Source organism: Bos grunniens, chromosome 14 (genome assembly GCF_055505025.1).
Source record: "Bos grunniens cultivar Pamir isolate PY7600 chromosome 14, Bosgru_T2T1.0, whole genome shotgun sequence".
Classification (NCBI taxonomy): Eukaryota; Metazoa; Chordata; class Mammalia; order Artiodactyla; family Bovidae; genus Bos; species Bos grunniens.
This window is the reverse complement of record NC_141178.1, coordinates 55,099,252-55,108,830: the sequence shown is the minus strand read 5'-3', so window position 1 is coordinate 55,108,830 and position 9,579 is coordinate 55,099,252.

The window sequence follows — 9,579 nt, the reverse complement described above, 5'->3', positions numbered from 1 at the left end:
TAATTATTAGAGAAATGTAAATCAAAACTACAGTGAGATATCACCTCACACTGGGCAGAAGGGCCATCATCAAAAAATCTACAAACAATTAATGATCTAGAGAGTGTGGAGAAAAGGGAATGCTCTTGCACTGTTGATGGGAATATAAATTGATACAGCCCCTATGGAAGATGGTATGTACCTTCCTTAAAAAATGAGGAATAAAACCACCATATGACCCAATGATCCCATTCCTAGGCATATACGCTGAGGAAACCAGTGTTGAAGAAGACACATGTATCCCATTGTTCATTGCAGCACTATTTACGACAGCTAGAACATGGAAGCAACCTAGATGTCCATCAACAGATGAATGGATAAAGAAGTTGTGGTACATATACACAGTGGAATATTACTCAGCCATAAAAACAAATGAATGAGTCAGTTCTAATGAGGTGGATGAATCTAGAACCTATTATACAGAGTGAAGTGAGTCAGAAAGAGAAAGATAAATATCATATTCTAATGCACATATACGGAATATAGAAAAATGGTACTGAAGAACTTATTTACAGGGCAGCAAGGGAGAAACAGACATAGAGAATAGACTTACGGACATGGAGAGAAGGGAGGAGAGGGTGAGATGTATGGAAAGAGTAACATGGAAACTTACATTACCGTATGTAAAATATATAGCCAACAGGAATTTGCTGTATGGCTCAGGAAACTCAAACAGGGTCTCTGTATCAACCTAGAGGGGTGCGATGGGGAGGGAGATGGGAGGGAGGTTCAAAGGGGAGGGATGTATACCTATGGCTGATTCATGTTGAGGTTTGATCAGTCAGTTCAGTTCAGTCCCTCAGTCGTGTCTGACTCTGCGACCCCATGGACTGCAGCACGCCAGGCCTTCCTGTCCATCACCAACTCCCAGAGTTTACTCAAACTCATGTCCATTGAGTCGGTGATGCCATCCAATCATGAGGTTTGATAGAAAACAACAAAATTCTGTAAAGCAATTATCCTTCAATAAAAAACAAAAATCAAAAAAACTTTGCAATAACAACAATAAAAACTAAATTTTTCCTTAATTCATCTCCCTCCTCCCACATCTATGAAAAAGGAATGAAATGTCACTTGGAAGATTGTCTCCTCAGCAAATCCCAAAGCCCATCACGTATTTCCCCTTTTCCAAGTTGTTGCAGGTGTCAGTTTTGTCCACTGCTGTCCTATCTCTAACTCAGGTTGCCACTTTTACAGTTTTGCCATCAGCTCCTTCACTGTTTTTCTAGCTTCTGCTTAGTCTTAAAGCCAAGGTCATATATTTTAACCATTTCTTTCTGCAGCCCTCCACTGTCCATTGTCTTTCACTGTTGAGAAATCTAAAGAGATGTTACATGTCGATGTTTTGAATTTGACCTGACTCTCTTAAGAATCCGTGACTGTTTCATTCTCTTAAAACAATGGTACAATAATCCTACCTTTCTCTATGTTTCTTTGGGCAACACCCCACATCTAGCTTCCAACGGCTCATCAGTATGTTTTACAGCATAAAAACCACCCCAAACTCAGTTGTTTTTAGAACAACTACCTTTTATATGACTTCTAATTTTTGTGGGTCAGCAGTTTGGACTGGGCTCTGTCCCGTGTCTCAGTGGTGGTCACTCCAAGGTCGGAAGGGTATTGAGTTAGGGGCCTCTGCTTCTGGGGTTAGCCAGCTGGGCACCTGAACTAGGGGCCTGACTGGAAAGTGTTCTTCATCATTTGTCAGGCAGGCTCAAACGTTCTCACCAAGGATATGGCACAGGGTGCCAGGAGCATAACGAGGGGGCTCTAATACACAAGAACTTTCTTTTGTTTCTGTTGGCGTCACTTTTGCTGCTGTTCCATTGTCCTAAGTCAGTTACAGTCCAGTGTAGATATAAGATGAGTAGAGAAAGCACTTCTCTGTCATTTTTCATCTCCTGTAGCCCACGAGTTTCCCTTTTCTTTTCCATTTTACCGTTACACTTTTGTTAGCCACAACTTCTTAAGAAATGGTGTTTTGCTTTGAGACTATTCTTGCTTGAAAATGTCTTTGTTCTGCTCTTGCTTGATTCATAGTTTGCCTTGGTGTATAATCTAAGTTAGAAATATTTTTCCTGCTTAATTTTGAAGGCATCCCTTCACTGTCCTCTGTCTTCCACTGTTGAGAAATCTAAAGAGATTCTACATGTTGATGTTTTGGATTTGACCTGACTCTCTTAAGAACCTGTGACTCAGTTTCATTCTCTTGAGAAAATGGTACAATAATAATCCTACCTTTCTCCATGTGCTATGTAGAATAACATAGGAAGGTAACATGTATGTGGTGCTTGACAGGGGTCTGGTATGTAGGAATTGGCCCCTAGAATGGTAGTGTAATGCCCCATATTTCCTGTCTTCTATCGGCAATTTTAGAAATGGGAAATGGGGATTGGCAGCTACCAGCCACTCCTCATTACCCCGCGCAATGACCCTCTTTAAAGCATCCTCAGAGGGATTTCCCAGGTGGCCCAGTAGTTAAGACTTCGCCTTCCAATGCAGGCGGCATGGGTTCGATCCCTGGTGAGGGGAACTAAGATCCCACATGCTGTGTGGCCTAGAAAAAATTTGTGTACCTCTGCACAAAACAAAAGAGCAAAACAACTGGTTGTACTTTGCACCATATGCAAAAGATTAACTAAAAAATGGATCACAGACGTAAGTAAATTTAAAAACCTAAAAGGAATTGAAAAGAAAATCCAAATGAGGATTTTTAAAACATCCTCAGAAATATTTTGCAAATAGATAGACTGAAAAGAAAAAAAAAAGATGGTTTTGTCCTACCATTTATGAAGCAATGACAGTGACTCAGCATATGCCTGACAGTGCTTTCGACTAAGCTGCTGGATCCAAAGTGAGAAGACAGGGTTTGGGTCACCTGTCAGCCAAGCTAATGCTGACTCTGTTATGAGAAAATTCACATGATTTTTCTTATCATTGAAGGCATAAACTTTCATTACAGAGGTGATCCCACTAAAAAAAAAAAGCATGAGATGACATTCTTGAGGTCCCACGAAAAGCTGAAAATTGTGATAAAGTATTCATTCCAAACCTTCCACAAGGAAGATGGTTGTCTCCCACTGCTAATAAGTGCTGAATATGCCCTGGAGAAGGGAATGGCTACCCACTCCAGTAGTCTGGCCTGGGGAAGTCTGTGAATAGAGGAGCCTGAGGGCTACAGTCCATGGGGTCGCAGAGTTGGACACAACTGAGCAATGAACACTTCCACTATGGGAGAATTAGGAAAGTTGATCCAATATGAGATTTTATTATTTTATTATTATTATTATTATTTTTTTTTTACTTTACAATATTGTATTGGTTTTGCCATACATCAACATGCATCCGCCACAGGTGTACATGTGTTCCCCATCCTGAACCCCCCTCCCACCTCCCTCCCCATACCATCCCTCTGGGTCATCCCAGTGCACCAGCCCCAAGCTTCCTGTATCCTGCATCGAACCTTACTCTACATTTTCCCCTGGTGCTCTTCCTCCAACAATTCAGGTGATAAAGAGGTGTTTAAAAATGACAGAGCATCTCTTTATCATGCAAACATGAATATAAAATATGAATAAAATTCAATTGTAAGTTATAAATTAGAGAAAAATAAAAAACATTAAAATTGTTCTGAAAACTCCACTTTTCTCTGAGGAAATTAACCTTGCAAAAACATTCCCTTTTCCTTTCAGAAAAGAATTTATTTTTTGCTGAAACAGATGGGAAATCAGAAAATACTTTAAAATGAATTTTAATTTTAAGCATATATATCTCCTTGTTTACCATAGATATTCTGTGAATTTAAAGAGGAGTATAAGGTCTCAGTGAAGATCCCACAAACATACAAAGCAGAAAGACGTGGCAAAAAGGAATTTTTATTTAAAGAGAATGTTGTTTTTAGACAATCATCACTGTTACTTGTGTGCTTGCTAATTTTTCATTATCTAAATACAAAGATATTATTTATTAAAAATCTCAGATCAAGACTGATACTGTTCCCTCTTGACCAGGTTCATGAAATAAAATAATAAGCAAAATAATATTAGGGCTCCAGCCACACTTCTGACAGCTAATTTGGAACTCAACATCTACCTGACATTTGCCAGCATTTAGAGAAACCAATCTCTGTTTAACTGCCTCTGGCCTTATTTGTGAGTTGAAGCCCACTAATTCATCCTCCAAGTTAAAAAAATTTACTATTTTTTAAATGAAAGACTGACAGATAAACAGAAAGACACAAATACTTATAACCAATCATTATATTTAGTTATTTGTTAATAATTTTTTAAGTTGATATGTTGTATTTTCATTTTTGTTCAGTTCAAGAAATTTTCTTTCTTTCTTTTTTTTTTTTGGCTGCATGGCGTGAGGGATCTTAGTTCTCCCACCAGCCCCCTGCAGTGCAAGCAAGAAGTCAGTCCTAACCATGGGATACCCAGGAAAATCCCACTTACAACTAATTATAATAAAAGGTCACTTATCATAAGCGCTATAAACAAAGCATACATGATCTGTAGTTACAGGGCCCTTCAATAGCTCTCTTTTAACCTGGGCTCAGACATTTGATGAAATTATGAACCTGACAGACAGAAGCTTTCAGAGGTGGGGTCTGCCGTCTGTGGGAATCTCATGACTCAGCACTGGGCTGGATTTTCTTGTGGGGCTGGGACCAGCCAGGTAATGCGCCACTGTGTTTGCTTTCCTGCCTTTCCAAAAAATTTTAAAGCTCTGTATTGAATTTGTTACCATACTGCTTCTGTTTTATGTTTTGGCTTTTTGGCTGAGATGCTTGTGGGATGTTAGCTCCCCGACCTGGGATCAAAACTGCACCTCTTGCGCTGGAAGGCGAAGTCTTAGACACTTGACCACCAGGAACATCCCTTGCCTTTCCTACTTTACTCCTACTTTTCTCTTATACTTCCTGCCCTGCTATGGTGCCCCACACCCTCCAACAGAGTGGGGAATGGCTTTGGCTCTGCTTCTTGGGGACCTGGGCTAGGACATGGGACTATCTTTCTTCTCCCCAGGGTTCCCGCTGGGTCCTTTGTCTTGTCACAACTTCCATTCTACCAGGGAGACATCATCTACTGTCAAAATTTCTGTTATGTAACAAACCATTTTATATGTATAAAATGATAAGATGTAATCTGATGATTCCTGGATCTCCACCTCCAGGGAGCCAGGTCTAATGGGATCTCTGTCCTTGGAAAATTTACAGGTATTTCCAACTCAACATGCCCCGCACTTATCCATGAGCCATACCCAAACTGCTCTCCCTTGGTGTTTCCTTTCTCAGTGAATGACATCACCATGCATCCAGATGTCTTCATCAGAAAGCTGGAATCCTCATTCCCTCTCTCGCTCTTACTGTTCACTATTTACACCAGGTCTCCCATCAGGACTCGACAATTCTATGTCTAAATGCACTTTAACCTCCTCTGCGTGATCCCACCTCCACTGCCACAGGTTCACTAAGCCATCTTTCTACTGCTCCTGCAACCCTCCAGCATATTCTTGAGAAGGTAATCCCTGTAAAACACATCTCTCAAAGGCTTTTTGTTGTCCTTATATAAATATTCTTTAACGTTATGGAGTCTGCACTTACCTTCTATCTACATTTTCAGGTTCATTTCTCATCTCTCAACAATCTAAGGGTCTGGGTTCCATCTCTGCTGAACTTTTATTTCTTTAGGATCTCATGCTCTTTCTCACCTCTGAATCTTCACATAAGCTATTTCCTCTGCTTCAGACAGTCTCTCTCATCTTCACATTGCTAACTTCTACTCATCCTTCAGGTCTCAGCCTAGATATCACTTCCCTCAGGAAGCCCTCCTGAGATCCCCACTCTTTCCCCCAGTTTAGGTCAAGTGTTCCTGCTCTGGGGCCCAGGACCCTGGCACCGAGTCCCTCCCACCCAAGGGTGGTAGTGGCTTCCTGCTCTTTCTGGGTAGCTAATGTCTGGGTTCCTTCCCTCTCATTTTGTTTACCAGATTCTGTCATTCCTTATGTAACTCTTTCTATGTGATGGATTTCCTCTGTTGCAAATACTCCCAGTGTTTTCTACTTCATGGCTAGTTCTAAGTACTTAGTTTCTAACATGTGACTCACACGGTAAAGAATCTGGCTGCAATGCAGGAGACCTGGGTTTGATCCCTGGATTGGGAAGATTCCCTGGATAAGGGAATGGCTACCCACTCCAGTATTCTTGCCTGGAGAATTCCATGGACAAAGGAGCCTGGTGGGCTACAGTCCATGGGGTCTCAAAGAGTTGGACACAACTTAGTGACTGAACAACGACAGCAGAGCACTAAAGTCCATTTCCAGGGTGATTTCTGAGGAACATAGTATAACTCTGCACCTGTACGTATGCATTCATTGCCCTGGAGCTCTTCATCAGAGGGTATGTTTAATTGTCCTGCCCCTTCTGTAGAGGAGTTGGGGCTCGGTCTACCTTGCTCGTAACTGCTTTCCGCAAAACCTGGCACAGTGATTGGCTTAAAAATATGTCTAACGTATAAACACGTTTGTAAATGTTTTTGTCTTCTCACATTTGTACAAGTCTAGAGCATCCAGCTTTCTTTCCCTAGAATTTCAGGAAGCTGGTATGTGCTATCATGCCTTTGCAGATTGTTTTAACCGCTTTCCCTACAGAATTATGTGAGATAGCATTATAATGACTTTTCACACACTAAATTTTTTTAGCTAGATTTTATCATCAAATACTAAGAAATATGTCAGATAGATGTGAATGAAGTTGTTATTACATGTTTCAAACTTTGCTTTCTGTCTTACATTCAGGTTCTGTTGGAATATAAAACCTAAAACCTACAGTCTTCAAGAATTTATTTCACTGCAAATGGGTAAACGAGACACTCATCTTTATTGTCTGCCAGGACTTGCCATGTGTGCACAGAGAGCCCAGCTTAATTTTAGCTGGGCTAAAATTAAAATTAGCAACAAGATAAACATGAGAGATTCATCATTTATAACTTTAAAATAAGCTTATTGAAAGGCTATAGATTATGATGTACTTGGATATTCTCGCTAAATCAAGTGAAAAATGAAATTAAATTTGTTTTTTCCAGAAACTTTAAACAGAAGGGAGAGTCAGTAAAATTAGAATGAAACATTTGTGAATGTGCTTTGGGAAACAGTTTTGGTTGAGTATATGATTTTGTTATTATCCACTAGCAAAATTTAACATTAAAGATAGTAAGAAGCAGCACACTTCAGTCATAAACCATTCATTCATAAATTATTTGGCCTTTTAATTTCTGACTTGAAAGTTTAATTAAGCATTCAACACTTTCTAATGTGTTCAATTAATTTTATCAAAACCTTGTATTCAAATTATTTTGTCAGTATAATCATGGCTACATCAGACTAAAAAGAAATGATTTTAAAACTGCTTCATGCAAGTCATGAAACACACAAAAAAGTTCTCACCTCTCAACAGGATGAGAATAAGAAGAACTATAATTATGTGGTTGAAAGAGTTTTATTAGGTATAAATATCATTTAGAAATTTCTAAGAGTGGCCCTAAACTAGGTGGTATGGATTTAAAAAAGCATTAAAATGATACTAATGTAAGAATCATTTAATAATCATTAATGTATTATTTAGTGGATAGTCATACCTAACAATGAGCAAATTTGTAGAGCATTTTAAAAGGCATGTTTATAGAACACTGTTAATACTCATGTAAATAAATATTAATTGTGAAGAATAGACCTCAAGAAGTGTTAAATATATTTAGAAAAGAGAGAGCAAGGGCTAAGTGAAAATTGCTCATTTTGGTTAAAAAAAACAATCTTTAATCAGAACTATGTATATAAATAACATAGTCAAGAGTCAAGATACTTTCAAAATGTGATTTTACTAGTGAATATTAGGACAAGCAGTGTTTTTATTCTACCCTCTTCTACAAGAAATACTGGTAATTACAAATAATCAAGTGGAATTATTATTAGACAGAAATGGTATATGCAGGGACGATGCAGGTTATTTATGTCATATTACAATTTAAATACACATCTTGAAACACCTGACAATCAATATTTCCTCCAGAATTTTCATTAAGCCAATCTGTTTAAAATGCAACTTTTTAATTTAACTTTTAGTAAATTCAACTGCTTTATCTTCCCAGTGATGGACCATGAGTATCTGATCAGAAATAGACAACAATATTTCTCACTCTGATCACTGTTTAAAAATCCTTTTTTTCCAGAAAAAAATTTTTTTTCTTCTGGAGAAAAATGTATGTGTGTGTGTATATATATATATATATGACATTATATATATATATATATATGACATTACTGTATATATCTAACATTAATATATCAAGAATACATTTTAACATTCTTCATGACTCCTGCCAAAGCCTCAGTTTACAGTCACCTCTATGAAAGATTTCTAATTTGGATGTTCACCTAGAAAGACTCAGTCACTGGGACCCACCCCAGGGCTCTCTTTGGAGATGCAGCAATCCGTTCTCAGTGCCATGTTAGATACTTGTTCTTTCATGGGTGTCCACAGATTTTTTAAGTTTGTTTGTGGATCTTTATTTTTGTTCACTTTGCTTGTTTTCTTTAGTAGATTCTCAGGTCAATCAGGTTGGTATCTGTGTACATAACCATATGGATGGAGATGATAAACAAGTTGTAGCTTTAGCATAGGGAAAGGAGACTGCAAAATCAGAACAGCAACCCAAATCCTTCACAGGGGGGTGGAATAGATACATTTTCAGTTCCAAGGGATTCTGGGTAGAGAATCTTAGATCAAGTGGTGTTTTTTTTTTTTTGGTGCAGGGGGAGGCTGCGGAAGGAAGGGCATTGAAAGTCCCTTTTGTGTTGGCATGTCTGGAATCTTTTGCTTCTTCAGTTAGAGTTTCCAGGCATCTCCCCAGCACTAAGACTTCAGGCATAGAAGACTACAGGTGTACATTTTAAACGCATCCATAAACCAGAAGTCTTCCGCAACCTAGGTATCTATCGACAGATGAATGTATAAAGAAGATGTGGCATATATGTATATATACACACAAAAATATACAATGGAATATTACTCAGCCATTAAAAAGGAGTGAATTTGAGTCAGTTGTAGTGACATGGATGAACCTAGAGCCTGTTATACAGACTGAAGTAAGTCAGAAAGAGGAAAACAGATATCATATATCAGATATCATATATCTCTTTCATAGAGACGACTGTAAACTGAGGCTTTGGCAGCAGTCATGAAGAATATTAGAATGTATTCTTGATTATATATATATAGTAATGTCATATATATATACGTATGTGCCTACACTTTTCTCCAGAAAAAACAGATATCATATGCTAATGTATATATATATATATGGAATCTAGAAAAATAGAACTGATGGGAAAAAAAGGGAAAAAACAGAGATACAGATGTAGAGAATGGGCTTATGGACACATCAGGAGAAGGAGAGGGTGGGACAAATTGAGGAAGTAGCACTGACATCTGTACACTACCATGTGTAAAATAGATAATTGGCGGGAAGCTGCTGTATAGCA